General features: G+C 41.3%; 1 protein-coding gene across 1 annotated transcript in view; it reads right to left on the bottom strand.

Annotated features, from left to right (window-relative positions):
* Positions 1-1,362: 1,362 nt before the first annotated feature.
* IRS1 (insulin receptor substrate 1) overlaps positions 1,363-26,340 on the bottom strand; it is a 49,841-nt gene continuing 24,863 nt past the window's right edge. The window contains 1 exon segment of the mRNA XM_083613718.1: positions 1,363-2,430. The gene's annotated coding sequence lies outside the window, so the exon portion shown is untranslated.

The raw sequence follows: 26,340 nt of genomic DNA, 5'->3' as shown, positions 1-26,340 counted from the left end.
TGCTTTTGGGCTGTCTCCATTTTGGTTTTGGAATGGGTACATTTTGGGGGGGGGTGTTCTGAACATCAGTTTTCCCTCTATGGAATGGGCAGTTCTTGGTGCTCATTACAGCTTCCCAAAAAAGTTGAGAACTCCAAGGTTACAGGATGTGCAATGTTTGGTATTCCAGATTTCTGTTGGAACTTTTCCACCCCACGGATTCTGATGACGTGTTGCACGGTGCTAATAGGTGAGGCCTCCAGAAATGCATATAGTTGTGTAAATATTTTTCAAAAATGAACAAAAAAGGAGGGCATAACCTGATGAAGCAGAATGTTGCCATCTGGAGAGTCATGGCAAAATAAATAAACCGATTGCTCTATGTAGTATGTGTATTCTTACTGCTGAAATTCAGTATAGTTGCACTTCAGAAATTACCAGTGGAGAACACTGCTGAAAACATCTGAGGCCCAAATTATGGCTAGGGGTGCAGGGGGAGAGGATATCAGGTTAAAGAAGGGAATCAATCTACCATAAAGGTTTCCTGTGCATGCCCTATTCAAATAATTAGCAGCTATAGTTTGCAAAGACTGGGTTATGTCCCAAGTCTAAGGATCAAAAAATGTTCCAACTTGTTTCCTGGGTGCCACATTAGCAGAAAGTGAGTCTCAATCAATATGCTCCATAAATGCTGTTTTTACAGTATCTCTATTAAGGTTCATCTATCTTAGATTTTCAAACTGGATTCAATTCACATCCAATTCCCTTGTTGCTCCTATTCTTGTGGTATAACGACCTATGAGACCTGAGGGTAGTTCACTGTGAAAATAAAATAATCAGCACAATAGTTTTCTGTTTCAATGATAAAAGGGAAATTAAAGCTGCTGCCCTAAACACTGTTACATAAGAGCATGTCCCACTAAACTCATAGAACTTAGCTCGATGTAGATAGCCACAGGATTGCAGACTGACATACAAAACAGTGAAACAAACTGGATATACAAGACAGTGCAATAGACAGCAGAAGAATTACCTTTTACTCTCAAGAGTACAAAAAGGAAAATGAATTATGCTGGCGCAATTCTTGCTTTTTAAAGTTATGGGAAGGTCTTCCTAACACTGAAGACATTTCAAAATTCTCAGTTAATGGAATAGAAAAGGACCTCAATCTATCAGGCAGTGAGTAAACATAAATTCCAAAGTATGAGTGAAATTCTATAGAGATGTGGTTTTTCTATTGAGAGATCTCATTACAAGTACATTCAAAATACAGATTCTAAAGTAAGGACCTGACCCCACCACAGAGAATGTGAAGATACCTTAATATATACATTAAGTACAGGGATACGTTTTTTGGGGGGGAAACAAAGTAAGAAAGAGAAATAAAGATAAAACGGTATCTAGTTTATTATGTATAGAAAGAGATTTCCAGAATTTACAAACACCCACGTATTTCATTCCAGGGATATTTCGATTTAAAGAGTTCGCCCAAGTTTCATTTCTTCTTCTTCTATATATATATACAATGGAAGACTTAGATTTATTTTTCTGATGTTTTCAAAGTTCCTGTGCAACCAACAATTTTAAAACCCACACTTGTAAATACCATGCACAGTTCATTTGCCTTTTCATTAATACAGCCTAATGTTTTACAGGAACAATACAAAATATTATTTTATTTTTGAAAGAATTCAGCTCAGTCACAGGGTTATCTTACAAATCATTAGATTGGTAAATATGACTGTACAATCCAGATCCACGGGCCCATTGATCCATATTATATTATATTCTGAATTACAATCTTAAAAAGAATAGTACCCTACTCTATTCTTAAATCGCCTTGTTTTTTAACAGTTTCCCCCACCCCAACCCCACTCTGTTTACAACAGAATATAGTATACCTCAGTTCCACATCAAAAAAAGATGTGCTGTAGGAAAAGTTACATTTTTAATTAAAAAAGTACATGTATAAATCAAAAAACCTATGTTAAATATTTAATACTCTTCAACCAACATTAACAGTTTGTATGTAATAATTTACACTGATGATTTGTCGTACAGGTTTTTCAGCAGCAAATTAAAATGTCATGTCTTATGTAAATGAGCTAGTAGCATGCCCATTCTCACCATTTTAAAGTGGGCACATGAGTTCACTGTAGCCAGCTAAGTCTTTATGGTAGAGGATTAAGTAATCATAGACTCATTGTCCAGGTGTCACAGTGCTTTTGCTTGGCACAAAAAAAAAAAAAAAGAATAAGAAGAAGTAAAAGAAGAATGTGCAGTTCAGTCAACTAACTCCTGAGGTTTGTGTAAAGTAAACAAATTGAACTGGATGCATCGTACCCATCTACTGGGGAAGAAGATGTGAGGTCCTAGTTGTGATACACAAAACAGAGTCTGGATACTCATGAGTTCCAAGAAGGATATTCTGAGGTTGTATAGGTCATCGATCTGAGAAGAAAAGAAAGAAGGTTCATGTAAACAATATTTTAAAACATCTAGCGCCATAAGCAAAGATTAACAATAAAAGCTAATGCAATGCTCATACATCTTTTGCAGCTATAAGGACATCTGCAAAAATGACCATTCTACATATTACATGCCATTCCGTGATTCTTTCTTGGAGGGCTGTTTGAACAGGTAAAGGAGAACTTGGACAGGGAAGGACAAAGCGAAAATGGCTTAGGGGAAGGGCAAGGACTGGGAATTCCAAGTGTGAAATACCCTCTTTGTCTTCTCAACCCACCTCATCCAATCTCCACCCAAGCTAACATCACTTGCAGATGCCTTTATCCATTAAAAACAACAACACATTTTCAGAGTGCAATAATAATGGAACTATACATAACAAGTAGTTGACTCTTCTGTTACAAGTACACACTACAATTGGTCAGACATCCAATCATCTATCAGCTCTCATGTTATGTTATTACATAGGGTTGGGGCCAGAATTTCCATGAACACAACTTCACTCACAGGACACTCCTGCTACAGTAAAGGAAAAGAGATGATTTTCACTAGTTACTCATCCCACCTGCAGCCCCTTGTAAAACTTTTCTGGAGGGCTGGAGAACCTCCTGGAATGAAGGCACAGGAGGCTGCGAAAATTGCCTTTCCTCCCTCCAGCAGGAGTTCCCACTGGATCTCAGTCCATTCTGCCAAAAGAATGAGTATTTCAGCATGCAGAAGGAGCACTCCAGGTCCAGTGCATAGTTTGAAAGTTGAAGTAAAGTAGGGATGGGAATGGGGGGATATTTTGCTTTGTAAGATTCAAAGCTAAGCACCAAGGATAATTGTAGAGTTTTTGTGCACATTAGCGGTGATGAGTGGTGTAACTCAAGGAACTCAAGGATAACAAATTCAAATATGGACATTGCTTCTAAACCAGAGGGCAAACAATCACTGATAGAAAGGTGTTTTCTGGTACTGTACCTGGTTATTATTCTTCCTTATGTTAGCTTAGCTTTTTGATGCCTACAAACCTTCACAGAGCTAGAAGGCCTTTCTCAAAACCTGTCTGGCAAAAATGTGAATCAAAATTCCTACAACTGCTGAATTTGTTTTGAGTCAACTGCCGTGAATGATTTGCCTTTAAACGTTTTGCAATTCTCAACTAAACAAACCAAATTGCTTACGTCAAGTCTTAGATGTGTAAAAGTACCTGTATGTATTTTAAAGACGGTTTGTTCCTAGAAATAGAAATAGAGTATTATCCCGCTTTAATAAAATGTTGAGACTTTCCACAGAGACATGGAAAGACTGAAAAGATTGCCTGTGCTTTATGCGCTAATTGCTCAAGAAACCGAATTTATTTTGTATGGCCCTTCACGTGAACAGGAAGCCTCTCCTTGCAAATGTGTGGTATGTTGTGAATAACACCCCGGAGAATTCTCTCACAGATCTTTTTACATACTTTCAAGCTTTCTTCTGAACTCCTGTTGCCAATCTACAGAAAAATCCCAACTGGAATATCTATAGGAAATTTAACATAGCTTCACAGCTTTAAACTGTGTTGGGCCTAAAATTAAGGTAGTACTGCCATATTTTATTTAAAAGGCTTGTTAACAAAGAAAGAAATTGCCTCATTTAAACTGGGAAGGAGCTAGGTGTACATGGTTTGCTTTTCGTTTCATATCTGGCTCCCTTCCAGTATGGCTGAATGAACAAGCTTAGTGCAGGAACAAACTGTACCCAACAGAATGGTCACATGCTCTAACCTGCAATGGCTATACAATCACAGAAACAGAGAGTGAAACGTATAGCTCTGCTACGCAGGACAAAGCTTGTTGCTCTAAGATGTTTTATATAGCGCCACACTTCAGCTAATGTTGCTCTCATCTACTTCCTCTCTCCAAACATGACTGAAGGTACTTGGAAAAGAAGAGCAACATCCCTCCAGGGTGGATAAAAATCAATATTTTTTAAATTTAGATTCTTAATGTAAGCGTCCTTTAAGAATAACCTGCTTTAAACATATATCAGTACATAATACGAAACAAACATTCAAGTCTATACCAGCCATCACTTAAAACTAATCCATGGCCCTATATTTTCTCTGAGTTAAAAGCTGTTTTCTATGTAAAATGTGTGTGTGGAGAGGGGACAAGCAGAACAAGAAAAATGTGTGATTTCTGAGGTTTATCATCATAAGAATAACAGTCAGTTGTGTACTCTGCATATCATTGGTCACTATGAGTATTTAAACTGTCCTGAAATTCCCCAGGAAACTGGTGCTGGTTTTAGTCCTGCATAAGTATGCATATATCATTTCTGTGCAAGTCTGGGGTTCGGAAAATTCTTGAGAACAGTAACTGGCTTGGTTTTATTTCTAAGTAAATACTTAGAAAACACCAAGCAAACACACAGGACTCCAAGCACACACACACACACGATCTCTCAATGATCCCATGGTCAGGACAGGCAACCATGGGTTTGTCTCATCTGTAATTAAAATTCGCAATGTACATCACAATATTGGCAACCCCTTCTGCTTCTGCAACCCGTTCTATCTGTCTATATATAATACCTCCTTTCTGCAATGAGTGTGCAACATGCCTCATTGTGAGCAGGAGTTTAGTGTTGCAACATTTACCAAAATACTTTACAGCTGGCTCAAGATGATATGCTCTGTTCATGTATCCCATGCACGAATAGCAAGGTATTGTCTATTGGTGATATATAAACACAAGATTTCTGCATGGGAAATCAAGAATTTATCATGGACAAATCACCATTGTTAACAGTTTGTGTACTTTTGCAGAACCCAATATGGAAGAAAGAGCACACTAGTTGCTTAAGGGTATTTGCACGGGTAGGCAAACTAAGGCCTGGGGGCCGGATCACGCCCCATCACCTTCTAAATTGGAATCAGCGTGTTTTCACATGAGTAGAATGTGTCCTTTTATTTAAAATGCATCTCTGGGTTATTTGTGGGCATAGGAATTCGTTCTCCCCCCCCCCAAAAAAATATAGTCCAGCCCCCCATAACATCTGAGGGACAGTGGACCGGCCCCCTGCTGAAAAAGTTTGCTGACCCCTGGTCTAGAGTAATATCCTTGGGTAATTAATATGATGTTTAAAGCCTAGACACACAGAACAACTTCTGAAAATGAAGCAACTTAGAAGCAGCATGAGATGCAACCTTGGCATGCTTGGCATGTGCTTCTTGCACATATCCCACTGCACAGCACAACTTTTACAGAAAAATAACAAAACATTGAAAAAGGAAATTAGCATGTGCAATCATGTAATTATCAGGTATAGCTTTAGGGTGGTATATAAATCCATATTATTATATATCTTGACATATAATAGATGAATATACTGTTGGGGTTTTTTTTAGCAACTTGACACATAAGATTGTTCGCTTCTTTCTTGAGAGCCACCCCCACATACAGGTTTATCATTTAACACCAAATAGTGTTGCTTTCTGAATGCTAAATATGGGGAAATCTTCTTTTGGTAAGATTTTAATGTGGGCTTTTCAAAACTGCAGTACAGCAACACCCTATGATTTAAGCTGATCTGATCCACACATACAATACAAAATAGTGTTGCCTTGTGGACATTTGATATGTTATTAATATGTAGTGGATGCTGCCTAAGAAACTAATCGAAAACTTCTGAGACGATTAGAAGTACTCCCATCTTTTAAAAATCAGAATTCTCTCCTCGTTAATAGTAAATGAATTGTATAAGATGTTGAGTAAGTTTGGAGCAGAGCATCCTTCCCAGCAAAAGTTAGTGTCTGGATACCCCTATTGTTTCTTATCAACAAAGATCAGTGTTTCCTTAACAACGCGTAAAACTGTGCAGAGGACAGGAGTTTTAAGAGAGGGTTCTCTGACTTCAGTGTGTTGTGGTAAGGGTCGTTAACATTAATGACATCATTGTTGGCAGCTTGAAAATAGGGAAAACCTGTGTTTAATCCATTTCCTACTCACCACAGGCTTCAAGCTGGATTCCCCAATAATATGGCTTTGTGGCTGACTTTATGGAAGACATTGGTAATGCAAGAAAAATGTACTTGAAGGGGGGGGAGCCCTAACTTGCATCTTATACTACAAGCTACCTTTGACAAGTGGTCTCTGCTCAACATCTGCTGCAAAATACATGAAGATAACACTAATGCATGATCCAGCTGGCAAACCATTTCCCTTTTTCAAGGCTGTTCAACAAGAGGGATATAAGGCATTTACGTCATGTGCATAGTGCTATTGAAGTACACTTTAATATTACAAATATTCACAATGTTTACCGAAGAAGCTTATTCACATTCATCTGTAAAGCTACAAAGACCCTAAGCCCTTTTCTTTAAAGATCTCCTCAAGCCATTCAAGCTCCTGATGGGTATTCCGACTAAACACTAGGATGAACTTTCTGACAGTAAGAGCCGTTCGACAGTGGAACGGACTTGCTTGGAAAGTGGTGGACTCTCCTCCCTTGGAGGTTTTTAAGCAGAGGCTGGGTGGTCATCTGTCATGGATGCTGTAGTTGAGGTGCCTGCATTGCAGGGGGTTGGGCGAGATGGCCCTCAACATCCCTTCCAACGCTCCCGATTCTACGATTCTATTCTAGGGTACAACTTTCACATAGGCATTGTAACAAGAACTGCGGCGAAATCAAGTGGAATCTTCTTTTTCTAAAGATTGGAAATGTGTTGACGTTTTATTCACCCATTACTTCTTGCCCAACTAAGAACATGCTTCCTAGGTGTCTTTAAACCTAACGTTTTTCAAAACGATGAAAACACACTTAGAAATCAAGAGATAAGCAGCAGCAACTTTGTTTTCCTTCCTTGCCTACTCAGGCTGATTCCCATGGGCCACCCAAGCTCAGCAGTCAGGGCGTAACTTCTAGACCCAGGAAGCTCGTGCACTGCCCTTTATTCTGAAGTAGGTCTCAATTTCCTCTAAGCATCTGGGAAGCAGACTGGTCTGGGAAAGCATACAAGCACTCGCCTAAGCATAGGCCTACCATGTTAATCCTCTTCCAGCACAGACCCTCACCATAGCTCTCCTGAGGAGTAACTTGCCTCCTAAGTGGCTAGGAAGTAAAGAGGACCTCCCATAACCACCATGAGTTCCTTGGAGCAGAGATTAAATAAAAATATAAAAATAAACCATAATAATAACCTTGTACCCAGAATTCACTTGTATCTGGCAGCCTAAAAAATTAATTAAACCCATTCATGATCCTCGACTGTTATGTTCTGGCCAGCAAGGTTGCTGGACAGCTCTGATGGATCAACTTCCTCTGACAAAGTTTGAGAGTAGACTGAGGCCTTTTATGCCCCTGTTTCCAGACTACCTTCTCCAGGCTCCAACCCTCTGGCCTGAAGACAGGCACCTCTTTCATTCCATAGCCTCCCTCATGGTGCACTCCCAGCGCTGCGGGCCTGGTGATGTGTGATGGGAGATATCCGGTTCTTCAGGCTCCAGAGAAGAAGTCAATGAGGTGTCCAGACTCTGTCCCTATAGGCCTTGGGGGTCTGGGAGGTTCCTCTGGGAGTTATTGTCCAACCTGCTCAGGCACAATGGCCTCCCTATTTCCCACAGCTCTGAGCTCTGGCCCAGACCTGGTTCTCCCCCTCTGGTTGTCAGCATCGCCCTTGAGCCAGTGCCACCAACTGGACTCATACACTTCAGCCCCGACTGGACTAGGCGAGCTGGGTAGCACTTCCAGAGACCACCTTCTGCACAGGAACAGGTCAAAGTGCTGTGGACTCACAGCTTAGAGTTGTGAGCACCGGATTCACTCCAACAAGAAGACAGTCGTCGCACAGCGGAGTATAGCAGAGTCTAGCAGAGTATAAACGACTCGGAGAGCAGCTCTGTAGAATAACTTCTTTATTCTATCTACAGCTATCATACAAACTATATACAGAGCTAAATGAGGTCTAAGCATAAAGAATGCTGCACTGCACTGAGTGTCTGCAACTGCTCTTAGCAGCAACCTTATCTATACACACGATCTCTAACACTCAGTCTCTCTCTCTCCGACACACTGACTGACTGACTGATGTGGTGCTGGAGCAGAATAAGTAGAGAGCAGAACACGCCTCCTCCTCTCTGGAGAATCAGCAGAGATCATCAGGAGATTCTTGGATATGGGAGGGGTGAAATCTCCTCACTGGTATCCCTGCAGCCTCTGGCTCTGCTGGTTACATGGGTCATGACATCCTCTTCTCTTCCCTTCCCAAGTGCAATGGTCACTAGTTGTCTGCTATTCCCTCACCCTTATAAAGCAATTCAGGTTGCAATCCTATGCAATTACCTGGGAGAAATGATAATTGAGGTGCATGGGACTTACATCTGAGTAGACTTGTAAACGCCATCTGTATATTTGTCCTTCTGTAGTAAAGCGTAAATATCTTGCAACCCTGAAGCTTTTCCTCGGACTCACCAAGTTAAGGATAGGATAGGATATGATGATGGGAGATATGCCCAATTATGTCTTAATATAGTAAACTTTCTCAGTTGAGAGGTGGCCTATTTCTTTCTAAATCTGGCCTTGTATAAAGGTAAAAAGAACAAACTAAAGTCCTTATGAGTTTACTGAGTGAGACTATGCGGAGGAAGGAAGGTGGTATGCAAGTACTCTCAAGTGTTAAGAGATAGGCGGAAGTCGCTGAACACAGAAGTCAGGGTACAAACCAGGGAGAAAAGTAAAAAAATGTAGAGTTGGAAAGGATGCCAAGGGTCATCTAGTCCAAACCCCTGGAATCCTGAAATTAATCTGCTATTGGGATGGAAAGGAGTCATCATTTAAGATGCTTTTAAATAATTCACTGTAAGTAACTTCAAAAATCATACAAAGGCCTACACAGAAACAGGATGAGCTGTTCCTTTCTTGCTCAAGCAAGACGCTCTTATGTGGAAGTATACAGGCCTCTTGATTTAGCTATCAAGGTATTTTGGACTTCAGTGGGATTAACCTCGAAAGCAGCATGGAATTACTTAATCAGCTCACGCAGCAAGAGTTGAACTTGCTGGTGCACGTTTTCCCTACAGTTATTGTATACTGCAGTATCTGTTTCTGCACTACTTTCTCAAAAGCACTAGCGACCTCCATTTCAAGAGATGACGTGAACAAATTTAACAAATAAATACATTTTACATTTTGAAGTAAATATAAAGTTAAAGGAGCACTTTAATTAATGAAGGTCAAGCAGACACAAGTCCAATTTTGATCGAAACATTAAACCATGAGGACACAGCTAACGGAGTCTGAATCAGATGGGATAAAACAACAAACATATTGCAGAGCCCCAGGTAATGTTTTGGATACAGCCATGGATAAAATTAAAACCCATTTGATTTTGGCTCCTCATACCAAATATGACTGAATAGAGGTATGTTAAAGCTATCTGCCTGTTAAATCATTTAGTGGCATTAGCAACGTTAACAAAATGATATTAAAGGAATCTCTCACTTTTGGTGGTGGAAATTAGGTGGGAAGAGTTGGGTGGAAAACTGGTGAGGTGCAAGATTAGCAAGCTAAAAACACACACACACATATCAAATACATCATCATTTCTGTTTGTCTTGCTTTTGCCGCTGGAAACTAATTATCCAAATACAGAAGTCCTCTTCAGGCAGAGAGGTCATGCACATAAGTCCTGCTCTCAAAACGCACACCCCAGAAACAGCCTCAAAGAGGCTTCTAACTATAGACAGCTGAACTCTGAGCAATCAAAAATGTGGTTAAAAGCTCCCTTCAGACTTCTCTGTTCAACCTGCTTAAGACCTTCCCATACACTTACTTACTTACTTATTCTTTCTCTTTCTTTCTTTCTTTCTTTCTTTCTTTCTTTCTTTCTTTCTTTCTTTCTTTCTTATATACCAACCATCTGACTGGGTTGCCCCAGCCACTCTGAGTGGCTCTCAAAAAAATATTAAAAACACATTAAAACACCAACCCTTAAAAACTTCCGTGAAAAGAATTGTCTTCATGTGTCTTCTAAAAGTCAAATACCTCCACAACCACTGCTCCAAAATGTTGCTTGGCTACCCAAATGGGCTTAAGAGGCTCAACGTCCACATCTGGCGGATGATTTAATTAAATTGGCAGTTGCCCCCCTAAAAAAGAAAATTTATTATGCTTTCGTACAATTCAGAGTCTAAAAGGCATGTGATTTAAAGAAGGGGTGGGCAACCAGTGGCCCCCCAGATGTTGTTGGAAAACTCCCACCATTCCTGACTGCTGAACATGCTGGTTGGGGCTAAGGCGAGCTGGAGTTCAACAACATCTGGAGACTCACAATGGCATTTCCTTAATTGTAACTAAAACCTATTCTTGCCAGAGCACATACAAGTCATATCATATGTTTACAGTATTAACTTGTAAATGAAACAACTTATTAAAACCAGCCGTCAGACAACCCACTTGGTGCAGACTACTCATCAATTAAAAATATGCAGTGTTGCCCTGCCTCCCACCTATGCTTTGAACTCCAGTACAAAGCAGATGCTTTTCAGCCTTACAGTAAAGAAAAAAGCACCCAACTTGCCAAGACACCTTGAGCTGGCAAGTCTCCCATCAATGTTTATATCAAAATGTTGGGCTGCCATAATCCCTGGCACAAATCCTCCTCTAGAAATGCAAGGATCACCAACAAGTTGATATGCTAGCTTAGGATGTTTCAAAACCAAAATCTCTCTCACACACAGAAAAACTGAAAACATACAATGGAAGTTACAGTAAAGGAGAATCCATCCCAAAGATGCTGGAGGAGTTATTTTATATTATTAATGCCCAATGTGTTTTGCCACAAAAAAGTCTCTCCCCACCACCATATTTTTCTCTGGTTTCTTTAGTTCTGATGGTTTTGAGCTGTTTACAATGAAGCATTAAGTTCTTATGTTTATATATAGAAGAGGAAATTTTTTTAGTGTCACTAATAAAGGGAATTATGACAATGAGTGACTTTTGAGATTGTGTTTCAAAGGTGGTGGGTGCTTTGTTTCAAAGCATAGTTTATTAACTCTTGTCCTATCTTTTTGTAGAAAAGCCACTGACGAAGGCATTTATGGGCAAAACACATTGGGTATTAATAACAGCATTACCCCTCAGCATCCTTGAAACTGATTTTCCCTTTATTTTCATCATCCGTTTAGGATGACTGATGCTATCTGGTATTCATATCAGGCACTTCACTGATCACACAAAACAAAGACTCATCACACAAATAACCATGTGCTCTGAGTTTAAACTCAAATATATCCCATTATTGCTTTATTTCCATCATTTCTCAGGACTGTGGCAAGTCTCCATCTCTCCTGCCCAACTGCATTTTCGGATCCACTTTGATGTTGATATAGAATTCTGACATCTGCTATTTGTTGCAGCATCCAAGTTGTCCCAGTTACATTTGCCCTCTGCCTGCCCATAAAACTGCACCAGGTGCCTATGTGTCCTTCTGTAACATCATTGTGATGCCACAGTGAATGATAGGAAACACCGTATTCTGCATGATAGCACAGAAGGTGGTGAAACCTTGCTATAAATAACCATGTGTTCAAAAGCAGATGTCTACTGTCCTGAATATAAGCCTCACTTTTCCCCAAAATTCTGACAGTGAAAAGTTAAAGTGTGGCTTATATTCACGACCTTACACCACTGGCAAAGTGGCGCGGCTCCCCCACCCCACCCCCCGAAGCAGCCCAGGAGCACTGAGCAATGGCACTGCTACCAAGCCTCCCCTGAGCTGCTGGGAAGAAGGGGGAAGGCCACCGGCAAAGCGGTGTGCCTCCCCCAAAGGAAGCAGCCCAGGTATTTCCCCCCCCCCCTTCAATTTTAAAGGTATGGGTGCAACTTATATTCAGGCCAATACAGTATATAAAGATCTAGAAAAGAGGATTCTTAGGTGTAAAAACAAACACAAAATGTCAAAGATTCATAGAGTTGGAGCAGGGCCTTGTATGTGATTTGTCCAATCTACTCATGCTCGGCTTATGTGGGGAGAGCTTATCACCTTCTCCTCCACTGAAGTGTTAAATAAAGTAATTGATTTATAGTAGTAGCATGCGCAGTTTGTACTGATGAAAACATCTTAGGATAGAGGCCACTGCAAAATAGTGAAACAAGGTTGTATAAACAATTGCAAACTATTATTTTTTTAAAGAAGTATCAAAGTCTACAAGTTGAATGCATTATCTTGGATTGCACCCAATATAGAGGTCAGCTCCTGTCTGCGCCAAAATGAGCATTAGCCTTTTTTTGGAAGCCAGCACAGGGCCCACACCGTAAAGTCAGCATTGATAAAGGCCGCTGTATAAAAAGATAACCTTCATAATGATCTACTGATAAGTATGCCTCCACCTGTTGTTAAAAGGCAGTTTGTGCTTTTATGCAAAGAGCTCTGACCTTCTATCTGGTTATTTATTCCAGAGTCAGCGCTGTGGTATCTGACTTTCAGAGAACAAGCGATGCCCTAACCCCATTGTAATTATCACAGTTTTGTTCTGGTCTGAGTCATTCATACATTCCTGAGTCACACACTTTCCATGCCAATAGTGCAGAAAGCAGCTACATGGGAGATGCCCAGCATTTCATAAGACAGGGATGAGGGCCCTGCCTCTCTCTAGAAATGGTAAGACTACAACTCTCTTCATCCCTGACCATTGCCTTGCTGGCTGGGGCTGGCTGGTATGGGAGTCCAACAACATCTAGATAGCCAGAGTTTCCCTGTCCCGGAACAGCAGAATTAGTAATAATTTCCCCCTGGAAATCTATAGTTTTGAGCTGGTTGCCCTTAAGTTCTACCTATGATCAATGCCCATCCCATCATATGTATAAATTATCCATCTGTACCTTTAACACATCTTCACACGAAGATCTTTCGATCATCCCGTAAGAGGAAGAGAAGTCCTTCCTTCCTTCCTTCCTTCCTTCCTTCCTTCCTTCCTTCCATGGGACGATCAAATTCCATTTTGCTCCCAGCTGCATCCCATAAGTGTGGCATGTTGTCAAGATACCTTTGCATTTGTCTTTCATTAAGCAATTTAAACTAAGAGAGATGGAGTCCAGTCATTGACACAATGCTTTTACAGGAAACCTCACCAATACTTTATCCAATGACATGAATACTTTCTTAAGCCTAATGGAAAGGTTTAACCAGTAGCCATAAACTCCAGCTTCCTCATCCCTGCCCCTCAGCATAGGTCTGATCTGGACACTGCATAAACAAGAAATTCGCACAGTACTGCTGCAACTCCCGTGACTGAGGGTGCACATTTTGGCACTTCCCACATAAAGGACATGAGAGCTCTTGCTTCTGGCTCAAACACAACATTGCTTATGCATCTAAACCACTGGTGTGAGGGATAGCTGTATCACAACAGCAGCCTGTTATAATTTTGAGACTAACCAAGATTTCCAGTTTCTTGCATTTTCCTCTGGTGTTTCCAGCTGATGAATTCTAGGCTAGAGAGTGTTCATTATTATTCCCCAAGGGCAGGCCATTACACTTTGTACTAGTAAATGTCATCCCATTTCGATTACTCCAGTCTACAAGTTTGTTCATCCTAAATACATTTTCCAACCAGCAGTTTCTCAGCAGACTTTATCAAAGTTGATCACAAAGCTAAATGGGTCCCCAAACCAATCCTAGATCATTGCTTTCCCACCTGAACCCTTCAGCACTTCTTTCAAATCATAAAATGTTGGTGTTCTAGTTTCAGAGTATGAGTTATTAGTGCAGAATCTGCAACTTGTCCAACCATGTTAGCGATGAGACACCCAGCTTCCTTATTAGCAGTTCCGATTGATTCATGCACACTGATGCTACAGTACTTAGCTCTTGTTTGTTTGTTGTACTCCATATTACTTATTCCTCCAAGGTGCACAAGCTACATGCATGAATTTCTGTGCTCCCGTTATACTCACAACAACTCTCTTAGGCAGGCATAGGCAAACCCGGCCCTCCAGATGTTTTGAGACTACAATTCCCACCATCCCTGGCCACTGGTCCTGTTAGCTAGGGATGATGGGAGTTGTATTCCCAAAACATCTGGAGGGCCGAGTTTGCCTATGCCTGCTCTAAGGTAGGTAGGCTGAGAGAGTGCCCGGCCCAAAGTCACCCCATGAGTATCTGGCTGAGTGGATATTTACAATGAGAATGTTCCGATCCTAGTCTAATACTCCAACTACAATGCTACACTTGTCTTATGCAACTGAATCCATCTGAATTATTTGACTACCATATCCATATCTAGACCTTGTCCAGCAGCTGTAATCCCAGTCTGCTACTGCTTGAGGACCATCTATAAGCCCATTAATGCCACCAAACATGGCTAGGTAGAGCTAAAATCCTAACCTAGAAATCCTGTCAACCTTATTTCGAAAAACCATGTTCAAAATGCTTGTAGACACACTTTTTTTACTCCTTCAAATCACACAAATACTATGGTAACCCATGTTCACAACAACTCCTTTATCTGCTCATTTGGACACATGCTTATACTGGCACAATTCTCTGGACTTCTGCTTTTTTATATTTGTGCTTCTGCCTATTTAAATTATAAAAAGTCCTTAGTGTTGACACAGTATCTTCATTTATACCCAGAACAAAGCACACTGCTGACATCTGAAAATACTCCTTAGGCCTGTACCAGTTTGAGATCTGCAGATGAAGGGTATGACATAATGTGGACATGTCCATTACTGATATCTCCAAAAGCTTTCTTTAGCCAAACCCACTAGAAAAGGGAACTATCAAAATCTATCAACAGCAGACTCCTATTAATCCAAAATTTCACACTACTGCTCAGGTTGCTAATATCCCTTTAGGGCTATTGCTTTCAACACACACACACACACACACACACACACACACACGCACAGGTGTACAAGGCATACATGTACAAGGCTGGTTACAAGGCACAGATTCCGTTTTTTCAGCAAATGATACCTTATATTCTTAACTGTTGCTAGCACAAACTTATATCCCTGAATAAATATGTGTTATTCACAATGATGGTATACCACTCTTGATTAGTCTAGTTATTATTGATAATATATGATCAGGATGTATACATGGCCAAGGGACATGGTGTTATTTGGTCATTTACATGGGACTTTTAACAGATATTGTAAATGAATTCATCACAAGCTCTGGGCGAGATCAAGTGTCCTGTTTTGAAGATCATATTATAATGATACTTGATATAAATGATGTCATACACTACTTGTGTCATCCAAGTGGAAAAAGAAACTCCTACACCTGCTGTATCATCGCCACCAAAGACATGGTCAATGAGAAGCGATTTCACAATGGAGCTGTAATACAATATTTGTACACAACTTTCACCTTTCAATCACTGTAAACAGCTTATTCTTTTCCAGCACATTCCTGGTGCATTACCACGAACTATAGGTAGGTTTCTGACACAAGTTGCCTATGTTCTTTCTAAAATTTGTATTAAACAGCTATTAACATTGTGTTTTAATGTTAATGTTGTGTTTTAATTGCTGTAACCAGCCGTGGGATCTTAGGGTAAAGGGTGGGTAATACACTGTAGCAATCATAATCACCATCACCATATTTGCTCTAGTTCCCAAGACCACTGAAAAAGGCCATTACTGTTATTGGCACTCCAAATCAAGACTCAAAACCAGAGTCATTATTCAGGCAACAGCAGAGAGAAAAGAGTTGGCCAGCTCAAGGCAATAGTAAGCCTAGGCCTAGACCTACCTTACCCACTTACCCTAGTTTTGTGTTCTCCCCAGTCACACTGCTGACCTGATATTGCTACTCTAAATCAGGGTAGCCAACGTGGTAGCTTCCAGATGTTCTGGACCACAACTCTCATCACCTCTGACCACTGGCCATGATAGAGCCAAGGCTGATGGGAGTTGTAGTCCAAAACATCTGGAGGATACCATGTTGGCTATCCCTTCAGATCTCTTCACTTGGCCTCCAGGCCTGCCAGCCCAGGTAGGACAGAACTAGCAGCACGTGCTAGCAGTTGGCCACAGCTCATAGTTAGCGAGAAGAGGGTTATTAACAACTCCCAATTCAGACGACATACTAAACAAAACCTTGACTTAGCTCAGCACGGTGTGAAAGTACAACAGACTGGGGAGCAGCAAAGAAGCTGTGAGCTCCTGCCGTTGTCTGGGAGCCTAGACATTTGTGTGGTCTGGCTAAGTTTGGTGTGTGGTGCTAACCAAGCATGAACACTATACAACAGATGCCAGAGATAATCAGCTGAAAGCTGCAACACTGGAGCTTCTAATGCCCTCTCTAATATACCACTAGCATGGGAGTTACTGCAGAGTGGCTCTGTCCCACACGACCAGGATAACATAAGAAACTCAAAAAGTTCCCATACCAGCTCCACTTACAGGCTGGCTGAGTAGCACTGCAACTGCTCCCAAGTCACTATGACTAATGCAGAGACAAGGTGTTGAAAAGCTATTGTCTGAGCACATAAGTCAGCACTCACACGTCTCTTAACACAGTACCTTGGAAATTGCAAACCCTTTCCATCTCAACTAGCCTCACAGCTTCAGACCTAACGTCTGAGGATTTGTACATTTTACTGTTCATATTTTTCTTCCATTCCTTTTAAAACGGTACATTGTAACCAGGACATTTGTAATATTACAAACCACGGTCTCTCATATGCAGCCAAAACGTCCCATAACATTAGAAGACATTGAAGTGCTCAAGATTAAAAACTAATAGAAAACAGCTGCCCTTTCCTTTCCCTATTGTTTATGTTTCTTCTGAGGCCTCCACTTTGTAAAATATTCCCTATACAGATCAAAACATGCTGTGCCTGGATAACTGCTAAACAATGACGCTGCTTTTAAAACACTGCCAGTTTAGCAATACAACTGAAGCCATATTTATGAGTATGACCTCAATTGACATTAATGCAATTTAGTGATAAATAAATTATGATCGCTTGCAGAAAACTCTGAAAGCATACACAAACCAGAACCTACAGCTCACATTTTTTGCTATTTTGGTGGTCTGAGCAATAAAAAATACACTCTGCTTAGTGATCGCAGACTATAGGTAATAGGTATGCTTTTATTTCATCAATGTTGCACCAGAACAAGACTTCATAGCTGCCCAGGTGAATGTTCATTGCACCATGCAAAGGCATGCTTCTGCTGCTCAACCAATCATTCTTTCACTGGAAAACTCAGCACACCAAAATAGATGCAAAACATCAACAATGCTTCCTAAACTACACACTTGGAAATAACTTGTTTTCAAATTGATAGAAAATGCATTTACCATATCGTCCAAATTTGTGTGCAGAAATCAACGGCATCCATATTTAGTAACTAATATTGTCTCAGAGTTGCATCCAATTGTGTGTCTCTACTGAAAAAAAGGCTCCTGGATTCAGTGGAGGCTCTCATAAGTGGGAAGGCATGGAAGGAGATTTTCAGTAGTTCTCCCTTGCCTCTGCTGCTCCCTGCATTGCTACCTCCCATGGCATCTGAAGAGAGTCCTCCCAGTCTCCAGTCCAGCTTGGAGGTCTAAAGCAGACACCCACAATAGAGTCACAACTGTTTCCATCTCCTGTAATTTTTACTCATATGATCTCACTCTGCCTTACATGTTCCAGGTCATGAATCAGAAGGAAAGCATGGTGCCCAGTGGGTTTTTATAAGACTTGATAACTTCTCTGTCAAATTGTGAATCTTTGCACTGGTGGAAGACAACACACCTCCCTAGGCAGCTTGCTACCTCCAAACACAGATGCCTCTGTCCCCCTCAGTCAGGAGTCACTTACCACTTGAATAAAGTAGTAGCATGGGTCGAATAGGAAGAGTTACCTACCGTATTTTTCCGTGTATAAGACTAGGGTTTTTTCCCTAAAAAACAATGTCAAAAATTAGGGGGCATCTTATAGACTGATACACCCCCCCTCCATTTTCTTAAATCTGAGTCCACAAAAATAGGGGGCGTCTTATACATGGGGGCGTCTTATAGACGAAAAAATACAGTAATGAATGGTATGCAGAAGTAGACTCTTCCTAGTTTTATTTGCCCTGTGATTGAAATGGTTTTATCTGTTTTTATGATTGTATATTTTGTCCTTTATGGTGAAGGGGGGGGGGGTAAGAACTCATATATAAATACAAAGTAGGCAAACTAATCAACCAATAAATAATTTAACTTAAATAAGTGAAGGTACTACCAGAGTATTGGGTTTTCATATTTCCAGCTTAAACTTCTGACTTTGACCTAGTCACGACTTAGAACCCAGCAGTATGAATGGACTTAAATCAATCCACCATTTATAATGTGGTGTAACATTTGTATAACGGGGAATAACTTGTTACTGGCTTTGACTTTGAAAAGAATTTATCTGCTCTTTGGATTAAGTTACACTGAAGGGGCCCCAGCCTGTCCCACATCAAGTTCTCCATTGCCTGGCCCCAGGCCAACTTCAGAAAGTGACTCACTTAGTCCTATGTGTGATAGCAATTTTATTTTTGAACTGCTAGTGTTAAATGCAGCACATATGTAAATAAAGTTAACAGATTTTATTGTTCCAACCATTCAGGTCAAACAACACAAAATTGGAGCATTCAGTACATTTTTGATAGTACTAAATACTGCAATGCGTGCTGCACTCTGAATGCCTGGGTTTTATTTAGTTTTAGGAAATAAAGCCACAAGGCATCTGCTTCATTTTTCCCAATGATCATATGAACATCTACCACCGTATGTGGGTTCCTGTTTCATTTAAAATAAATAATAAGCGCTGTTAACAGCATTTCATTTGGGAAAATAGAAACTCCTCTGTAAATGTTTTGGAATAATTAAAATGACGCATAGTATGCTGCAAACCCACACAGTGTCACTCATGCCATGAAATGCATGATTAGATAATGCAAATTAATAACTTCTTTGTAAATAAAAGGTGATTACAAGGCAACAGTACTGTAGCATTGCAACATCTCATCTATTACAGTCATACCTCATGTTACGTCTGCTTCATGTTATGTTTTTTCAGGTTGCGTTCCGCGGCGACCTGGAAGCACCGGAAAGGCTTACTTCCAGGTTTTGCTGCTCGCGCTTGCGCACAAGCGCTAAATCACGCTTTGCGCATAAGCGCCAAATTGCGCTGCGCACCTGCGCAGGTTGCAGGCTTTTCATGTTGCGAACAGGCCTCCAGAACGGATCCCGTTCACAACCAGAGGTACCACTGTATATCCCATAGGATGGAGTAACCATGCCTATGCAAGCATTCATAGAAGCTAGCCAAAGAAAAATAAAATAAAACCATAACAATGCCAAAAATATCAGACACAGTGATAGAGCAAGGCTTTCAGCATGGCTGCCCCATTCTGTGGAATAGCATTCCTGTTGAGATACAACAGACACCCACTATCTGAACATTACAGAAACAATAGAGGACATTTTTGTTTCAACAAGTTTTTGCAAATGGATGAAAAGGTCTCTCTGCCTTAGGTATGCATTTTGCATTGTTATACGACTTATTTTCTGTTGTGGGGCATTGTGTGTGTTCTTGGTGCCATACAGGAATGCCATGCAGACACATTTTCTGCCTGGAGGATTTTATACTGGCAACATGCAACACCAAAATGGAGGTGGTGAAGAGTTAGGTCAGGAAAAGTCAGGAGCCAGGAAATGACTAAGTATGTTGCGGCTACCAGGCATGGTCATCATCACTGACCACTGGTCCTGTTAGCTAGGGATGATGGGAGCTGTAGTCCCAAAACAGCTGGAGGGCCAAGTTTAGCCATGCCTGGGCTAGACCAAGTTCCCTACATAGACACTGGAAAATATGTGCTGGGTCTTTCTCAATGACAGCTTAAAAATTCAATTAGTCTTCTTCCACAAAAGGAATACATATACCATTAAGGCCTATGCGAGTAATATGACTGACCAATAACTAAACATAAGCTTTCCCCAATTCAGTCATTTCAATTCCTTCCTGTCTCATTCAAATCAAGCCAGCTATGCACAACCAATGGAGCTGGTACTGTTAAGAATTAAGAGTGTTACCTGGTCAAGCAAAATGACCTAAATAATCAGTTGACTCCTGGAAAGTATTCAATCTCCAGGCTTGCAACAAGGTCAGTGTAACTCAGGACAATTTTGAGCAATTGCCAGCTAAGAGACAAATCCTACGAGGATCCTAATTTGAAACAGATAAGCTGACTTTCTGAACAGCTTCTCAGCACCCCAAGTGATAGAATACTTAAAGCAGGAAATGGAAGAGCGAACTGAAAGCTTTTATGAATGCAGCAGATTTTTCAACTGGGTACACTAGAACATTAGGGAAGCGGGTGGCGCTGTGGGTAAAACCTCAGTGCCTAGGGCTTGCCGATCGCATGGTCAGCGGTTCGAATCCCCGTGGCGGGGTGAGCTCCCGTCTTTCAGTCCCAGCTCCTGCCCACCTAGCAGTTCGAAAGCACCCTTAAGTGCAAGTAGATAAATAGGTACCGCTTTATAGCGGGAAGGTAAACGGCGTTTCCGTGTGCTGCGCTGGTGCTGGCTCGCCAGAGCAGCTTCGTCACACTCGCCACGTGACCCGGAAGTGTCTCCGGACAGCGCTGGCCCCCGGCCTCTTAAGTAAGATGGGCGCACAATCCTAGAGTCGGACACGACTGGCCCGTACGGGCAGGGGTACCTTTATCTTTACCTTTTTACACTAGAACATTAAATAATAAGGAAATATTATGTAAGAGGCTGGTTTCAGAGATATAACCACAGTTCATGAATAAACTCTGGGGTGAAACTGCAATATTATGGTAGAAGAGCAATGCAAGGCCCCTACCCTAGCTGCAGACCTCACCACCCACCACTCCCTTAAGTGCCCTGTAAGGCAGAACCACCAGGGGAAGATGACTCAAAGAGAGCCTCTCAACGGTGGGTCCTCATGAAGAACGCCTTGTAAGCAGTGAGGGTTGCAGAAGGGACAGACTTGCACTATTCCTCCACATCCTTGCTGCAGTGCTTCCACCAGCAATCCAAACTGCTTGCTGACTTTGCCCAGAGCTGCTGCTGCATCACCAGTCCAGACACTTCAGAAAATGGGCAGCAGGTAGATTGGGTCTGATTCCTGCGTCAGCTTTAGGCCATCGCTGGCTATATAGGTGCCGGCTCCAAGGGGCCGAGACTCTTTGAGTCCCATCAATATTACTTGGAGGGGGCCACCCTCCCATTGTTAAAGCCAAAGGTGGAGTTGGGTGCAGAGCGACGTCAGGACATCATGCTGGGGCCCCTCAATGTTCTTCGGAAGATGGTGCCTTTGGCTGGCTGTGAGATCAGCTTGGAATCCAGCAGATCCCAGACTGGCTCTGCCCAACCTTTGGAACACTGCTTTGGGGGCCTTCTGTTGGGCTCTTTTGACAGAAATACCACCGGCAGGCCTTCTGCCCACCCGTTTGGAAGGCGGAGGTCAGCACTTGCAGAATGATGCAAGTGTCATTTTGTTGGCAGTGGGGTGTCAGTTTAGCAAGCAGAAGTGAACAGAGAGATTCAAAACCCCCGCAGCCTGGCATAAGGAGGTCTTGGACTGCAGCCTGAATGTGAAAGTAAGGGTGTAGTAATCAAGGGGGATGTTACTTGGAAAAGTCCACCATCTGTCATTACTGGAGGAAGGTACATCCATATTGACAGTCAACATCAGCGCAGAGAGCCTCAGGGAAAATCTGCTGCAGACACAACGCTACACCGTATTTTAAAATAAACTATGCTGCTCCACAATGCGCAATTTCACCCAATTGGCTCTTTTGCCATTCCTGGCTTTGCCACGCTGGGAGGCAAAAACCAGGAAGTTGGACTAGCATTCTATGTCAACCAGTGCTCACAGTTTGTTTGTTTTCAAACCACGATCAGAAGTCAAGGTTTGTTCTTATCGCTCATGGTTTGTTTGGTGGAAACAACCCACGAGAGCTTGTTTCTTCCCAATGTGGCAAAGGCAGGAGCAAATTGGACCGTAGTGAGAAGCATGCACCAGAATGCTGCTCATTCATGTTAAACCATAGTTTAATTTAATCTATGGTTTAATGTAGCATGCCAAACAGGCTGCATACCAATATTAAACAGCACTATGCTTCCCAACGATGAGGGTGGCTGTCCTCTGAAATTTTGAAAGAATGTGCCACGATTTTACAGGCATCAACACTGTTGCTGCATAAATGCATACTTCTATTCAGCTAATCCCCCTTGCCCCCAGGGAGGAGAAAAATACAAAATTCCCACAATCAAATCAAACCTCCTTCCCACAGGGCTCACTTAGGCAGTTCTTCACTCCAGGTCCTTAATAGGACAACTTAAGCTCCTTTATGCTTAATATAGGGTTTGTTACCAGGGCTAATCAAAGTCTCTCGCCCCCTCCCCAAAATGCAAGACATCTTAAAAACCACACACAACTGGAACTTACACCTACCAACACTGAATAAAATTGCTTTTGCACACTAGTTTTAGCATCTGCAAACATGGTGGTGTTCACAAAAAGAAGGAAGAGAATTTGCCAACCTAAATGATACCAACTGGCTATTTTTGAGAACCTAGACCATGGGGCAGCTGGTAAATGTCTTGTAACATTAACCACAGAAGAGCAGCTGTGGTAAATCAAGTTCGGAAACTTTGCTGTACTTGCTATATTACAATGTATTTTGGTATGTACTCTCCACTGAACAGAGATATCAAGCCAGTTGTGTATTCCAATGAAAGTTTAATGGACAGATAAAAATGGGTAGGTGGGGAAACTATTATTTCGCTTTCCAATAAGACTACACGCATCCAATCAGAAAACTCTTTCCCCACGGCATCAGTTTCTGCATTTTCTTTCCTCTCACGTGAAATTTGTAGAGCGCATGCAGCTACAAGGTGGTTCCTTCCCACACTGCTCTAGAGACATGGGAAGCCATGTGGAAGGATTCTACACCAGCAATCCTGGAAAGTCTTCCCATGTGGGTCAAGGGCTGCTCACATTACCTGTCTGGCAAAGAAAGGAGCCATGTTTGCAGCATTTTCAATGCTGCGAACATACTGCAAGAAGCAGTCCTGGTAAAAACAAACCATTTATTTGGGGGGGGGGAGAGCAAGGGCAGCAAGAGTCACTAAAATATGGCACAATATGTCACCCTTCTTTCAACTGCTGTAAAAATATGATACCATCTGCATCAATTAGTATTGGAGATTTAACCGTCATGCAAAGAATAAACCAAATGATTGTATGTGACTGGGTAGTAATACATCAAATTAACACTACTCAAGCCTGATGAAAATTTGATACCTGCATCCCATAACATTTCAGATAGGCTAAAAACCTCCTTCTGTAGGCCAAAGGACAAAGCATGAGACCATGAAAAGCAGGCAGCAGATCAATTACTGATTGTGGCTCTCTTGTTCGACATTCTGCAAAAAGTACACATATGCAAAAGCGGCTTCTCTATATAAAAGAAAACAACTAAGCATTGCAACACCTTGCTTAAATTCAGGAAGGTGTGTGCTTTTTTTACTTAAGCTTCACATATACAATCTGAAATACAGTGGTACCTCGGGGTTACATATGCTTCAGGTTACATACACTTTAGGTTACAGACTCCGCTAACCCAGAAATAGTACCTCAGGTTAAGAACTTTGCTTCAGGATGAGAACAGAAATTGCATGGTGGCAGCAGGAGGCCCCATTAGCTAAAGTGGTGCTTCAGGTTAAGAACAGTTTCAGGTTAAGAACGGACCTCCAGAAGTACTTAACCCGAGGTACCACTGTACACAATATCACCCGTACTCCTAGAATGTCTGCGTCATAGGTATTAGCCTAGAAACATAGTGTTGATCTGAACTTACGTACGGAATGAAAAGTGTGCCCCCAGGATCCAAGTAGAATTGCCATTATTTTGTTTTTTGGGATAAAAGTCCTTGGTTTTAAGGCCTTTTCCTATCTTAAGAAGTGAACTGCCACTCTCTGAAAAACTGACAGAGGCATAATCAGTATGGTTAGAATACACAGATATTAAAATGCACTAGAAATTAATGTGCATAAGAGGGGAAAACCTTTGGAAAGAAACAGTGCAACGTAACACCGCAATAGAAGACTCCTCTGTATAGTTATATGTGCCCATTTCAGCCAACCAGCAAGGGCTGCTGAAGTCTCCCTCGCTAGCTGCAGGAAAGCCGATACTGCTAAGTTTCACTGCTGACTGTTTATGTGAACCTAAACTTAGAAAACAAACTGAGTATCATCATCAAGAAGGGTAAAAAGGCAAACGAGTACAAGTATGAAAGTACAAAAGGAGTAGCTGTCGATGCGGCAGGATACATTCACTTGAGTATGGTGATTCTACCTCCAATTTTACTGATTTATTAGATTTCTTACCCCCACTTTACATATGGTCTCAGGGCAGGTCCCAACCATTTAAAAGTGCGCTATCAAAAGCCATTAAAACAAATCACAGTCAAAATAACAAGGCTGGTCCTAAAACAGATATATCGGAAGTCCAACGCCAGGGTAAAGAGGTGTCTCTTCACCTATTAGGACTCTTGTTATAGCGAGTTTGACATTACCCATGAATTCAATATGCAGAGTAACAGACATTTCTCCTTTGTGTACCACAGCATGTCTAGAGACAAGGACAGGAATATTCCATTTGGTTCCAGCTTGGCAGCAGCATAACATAACCAACTTTCAATGTAGCTGGAGGTAAAACTTCAGAAATTCAGAAAGCAGAGCAGCCTCCCTCCCTGCAAATGCCAGCACAGGGCTAAGGACACAGCTTGCCCTGAGGAGAAGACAGAGATTAGAAATGACAATTTGGTGAGCTACCCACATCTAGCTCCTAGTATTCCAATCCAAAGCTGCTTTTCCTTCCCCCAACCATCACCACAGGGCAACTCAAGAATTGTTTTCCCCTGAGGAAAGGAGATCTACTAAAAAAAAAAAAATCCTTCCAGCTTGTGTTTTGTTCATTTTTATAATGTTGTTTTATATCATTTTAACTGATGCTTATTTTAATGTTTTTATATAAACTGTTTGGTGAGGTGTGCATGAAAAGTGATAAATATATCAACTAAATAAATAAACTGGATATATGTATTCCTCCTTATATATCCCATACATTTGCAATAAATACTTCATCTCAAATCAAGGGATACATGACTCACATTGCAGAAAGTCTCCTCAGGGCTCAAAAAGTCAATATCCATTACTGCTCACTACTAGCAAAAAATGGTTCATACAATCAGATTTTGCATGTCAAAGAAATGTATCTATGCAGTGAAAGCTTTGCAAACATAGAAACAGTCCTTAAACATTATTAGGAAGCCATCATGTCTAAATTTTTTAGAGAAACCAAAATCCAACAACTAACCCAAGTTTCCATATTCGCACACAAACCTTTTCTAGAAGTAGAGTTTGCTATGACAATACAAGTTTGCGAAACTGCCAAATGCCACGCTCTTATATTAAAAGGATATCTAGGGCTATACCATCCAATGGATCATCAAGATCAGATCAAAAGATCTGTGTACAAAATGAATTATATTTTGTGGGAATTGAGCTGTGTAACTAGAAATTTGCTCATTTCCCCCCCCGTGCTACCTGTTTAAGGGGCCCCTATGATACTACCTGCTAGTTAATCTACAATTCTGACCATACAATGTAGCTATATGACCACCAGTGGCAGTAACAGAATTAATAGCTAGAAGCTTTGGATGATGGGCTAATGAAATTATGCCTGCAGTTTTCACATTATCATTATCCACATAGTTGAGCTTTACAGTTACACTCCAGAGAAAGGTAGGCACATCCCATAGTTATGTGCAGTAAATTCCAAGGATTTTAATTGGATTTAGGCATGACTAACATTCGCTGGATTACACCCAACCATTCTAATTGAAGAGCCTGGG

This window comes from Podarcis filfolensis, assembly GCF_964270895.1.
Source record: "Podarcis filfolensis genome assembly, chromosome: 5".
Classification (NCBI taxonomy): Eukaryota; Metazoa; Chordata; class Lepidosauria; order Squamata; family Lacertidae; genus Podarcis; species Podarcis filfolensis.
The sequence above is the reverse complement of the archived record's forward strand: the minus strand, read 5'-3'. Positions and strand labels throughout refer to the sequence as shown.